Here is a 3,629-nt window from a genome sequence, read left to right on the forward strand (position 1 = left end):
CCGTTTAGCATGTCCGGCTAAGTATTTTAGATATCGGTATGTAAAGTAAGCGGAATGAAGGAATCAAAACTAAGTTGGTTTAATTTTATTTAAAAATAAAGTCACTCTTTTTATGGTCTCAATTTACAGGGTTAATCCCAAAGTTTTTGTACGAGAGTAAAAGACATAAAGAAGTTAAAATCAATAGAACGAAAGTTTGAGTTTTTAACTGGACAGTGTAAATTGGACATTAATTCTAAATCAGGGCGAAAGCAATTTTTAGAGTTAATTAAATTCTAATCTTTTTCAAAAAGTATTTTTAAAGGTTAAATGTGAGGACGAGAGTTAAGCATTTAAGTTTAATTATATAATCTAAGTCAATAGAGCGAGAGTTTGAGATGAGGGTGGTTAAACGGTTAGTGTTTTCTTAAAAAAAGTTTCTATAGATTCTGTTGTTTTCAAAAAGTGATTTTGGACTTAACAAATAAGTGACAGCTACGTTAATATAAAGTCATGGTCTATTCAATAGAGCGAGAGTTTGAGAAAAGGCTTTTAATTAATAGTGTCTAATGAAAAGATTTATTTTAAAACCAAGAAACCAACGAAGATTTGATTCCCTAATTACGACGAACTACATACTGATATCCGCTTAATTGATATCTAATTTAGATCTAATTTTAGTTTTACTTTTCCCCCAAACAATCCAAGTATCATCCGCCTTAGCTTTACGAAGTAACCTTAGAAAAAGATATATCGATTCATAAGTCCCTGTGGGATCGATATCTTTTAAAACTACGCGATAGAACTGTGCACTTGCAGTTAGTACCCCAAATCGACTCATAAAGTCGCGATTAAGTTTTTGGCGCCGTTGCCGGGGATTTTTATTTAGTCGATATCGTAACTCTTCTGTTACGCTGTAGAGACTAAGGCAATTTTTATTTTTCTTTTTTTCTTTCGTTGATTTGTATGCCACACACTCGCTCACAAGGCGAGCCGTTTTACTTACGAATCAACGACGTTGAACTATATCTCCGAGTCTTACGATGAATTCGGGAATATCGTGCTGCAAACAATCTCACTCCTATCGAAGTGCCTGAACTCAAAAATCTTCTTCCTTCGCCGATACCCGAGATGGCAGAACCAGCTCGTGCTCTTCGAGATTACGCCGCTCCATTGCAAGATGAGCCGCATTCGAGTATTGCTCCACCCGCAATCGAAGCAAACAACTTCGAACTTAAACCTTCGCTGCTACAAGCAGTGCAACAAAATCAATTCTCTGGAAATCCTACCGAGGATCCAAACCTTCATTTATCCGTATTTGTCCAATAGGCTGATACTGTTAAAGCTAATGGTGTCACTTCAGAGGCAATTCGACTTTGTCTCTTTCCTTTCTCGTTAAGAGATAAAGCTAGAAGATGGCTTCAGTCTCTTCCTTCCAACTCAGTTACCACATGGAACGAGTTGAAGAAAGTCTTTCTTGCCCGATATTTTCCTCCAAGCAAAACAGTTATGTTGAGAGCCCAGATAAATGGATTTAAACAGAAAGATAACGAGTCTCTTTTCGAAGCATGGGAAAGATACAAAGACATGATGAGACTTTGTCCACACCATGGTTTAGAGGACTGGTTAGTAATTCATACCTTCTATAATGGTCTCTTGTACAACACAAGGTTAACAATAGACGCCGCCGCAGGTGGTGCGCTTATGGATAAACCTTATGCCGATGCTTATCAACTTATCGAAAGCATGGCCCAAAATCATTTTCAGTGGGGAAGCGATCGAACAATGGTAGAGAAACCTCAAACGAAAAGTGGCATGTACGAGATAAGTAGCCTTGATCATGTTAATGCAAAAGTGGATGCTCTGGCCCAGAAAATTGAAAGTTTAAATGTATCACCTCCAGCCACCGTGGTTGCCGCAACTCAAAATTGCGAAGTCTGTGGAATCCAAGGTCACACTCTTGCAGACTGTCAACTCCTAACAGGAATCCAAGCAGAACAAGTGAATTATGCTCAAGGAAATCCCTACTCGCATACCTATAACTCTAACTGGAAGAACCATCCTAATTTTTCATATAAGAGTAATAATGCTTTATACACACTAGGACAAGCTCCCAATCAAGCCCCAGCTATACCTCCGGGATATCAAAAGCCGATCCCATCTACACCTAACAATAACGTTCCTAGGAAATCCAACTTGGAAATCATGATGGAGAACTTCATAGTTTCTCAACAGCAAACCAATAAGGACTTCTTAAACCAAAATGTACACACTAGCGAACAAATTAAACAACTAGCAAGTAAAGTAGATTCCCTGGCTACCCATAACAAAATGCTGGAAACACAAATCTCACAAGTAGGTCAACAACAAGCGCCTACTGCTGCCCCAACTGGTACATTTCCTGGACAACCCCAACCTAACCCGAAAAGCCACGCTCATGCAATCATATTAAGAAGTGGAACGGAAGTAGAAGGACCGTCTGATCCAAGGATGAAAAACCAAAACTCTAAAAAGTCAACTGAGGAAGAAAGTAAACCTAAGGAAAAGGAAGAGAGCAATAAGGAAACCGTAGAAAAGAAAGAACCTTTTGTACCTCCACCACCATATAAACCACCTATCCCTTACCCTCAAAGGCTTATTAAAACCAAAGATGCGGGCCAATTTAAAAAATTTGTTGACCTACTGAAACAATTAAACGTCACAATTCTGTTTACAGAAGCTATTACGCAGATGCCCTCATATGCTAAGTTCTTAAAAGAAATTCTTTCTAATAAAAGGAAACTTGAAGATAACGAAACCGTTACACTCACTGCTGAATGTAGCGCCATAATCCAGAATATGCCTCCATAACTTAAGGATCCTGGTAGTTTCTCTATACCCTGTCACATAGGAAAATTTGTCATAGATAAAGCCTTATGCGATTTAGGAGCCGGTATCAGTGTTATGCCTTTACCCATATGCAAGAAACTGGAAATGGGAGAATTAAGACCAACTAAAATGTCTGTGCAACTAGCAGATCATTCTGTTAGATATCCTGTAGGAATTCTTGAAAACGTTCCCGTGCGCATAGGACAATTCTACATTCCAACCGATTTTATAATTATGGACATTAGAGAAGATGAAGTTACACCCATTATATTGGGAAGACCATTCTTTGCAACCGCCGGTGCGATCATAGACGTAAAACGAGGACGACTCACTTTCGAAGTAGGAGAAGAGAAAATTGAGTTCATTCTTTCCAAATTTTTGAAAGCACCTGCAATAGAAGACACATGTTACTTCATGGATATCATCGATGAATGCATAAAAGAAATAGAGTTAGAGAATGACAAATTGTCTGACTATCGTGTAGAAGACAAACTTAACCAATGTTTAGCAATAACACCGGACCCTACGCAATGCCTTAAGAAACCAACCCTCGACCTGAAAACACTTCCCAAAAATATGAGATATGAATTCCTAGACTTAGAACTTGAACGACCAGTGATAGTTAATGCAAACCTAGGAAAACTCGAAACCGAAAAACTCCTACATATCTTAAGAAAATATCCAACCGCACTAGGATACAACATCACTGATCTTAAAGGAATAAGTCCTTCTATTTGTATGCACCGCATCATGCTAGAAGAAGACTGTAAAACCTCTAGGGA

At 38.4% G+C, this 3,629-nt stretch overlaps 1 non-coding gene across 1 annotated transcript; it reads right to left on the reverse strand.

The window, feature by feature from the left end:
* Positions 1-1,488: 1,488 nt before the first annotated feature.
* LOC127125019 (small nucleolar RNA R71) lies at positions 1,489-1,595 on the reverse strand. Its single transcript, XR_007804485.1, has one exon. It is a non-coding gene; the product is annotated as a small nucleolar RNA R71 (small nucleolar RNA).
* Between the last annotated feature and the right edge of the window lie 2,034 nt (positions 1,596-3,629).

Source organism: Lathyrus oleraceus, chromosome 2 (genome assembly GCF_024323335.1).
Source record: "Lathyrus oleraceus cultivar Zhongwan6 chromosome 2, CAAS_Psat_ZW6_1.0, whole genome shotgun sequence".
Lineage (NCBI taxonomy): Eukaryota > Viridiplantae > Streptophyta > Magnoliopsida > Fabales > Fabaceae > Lathyrus > Lathyrus oleraceus.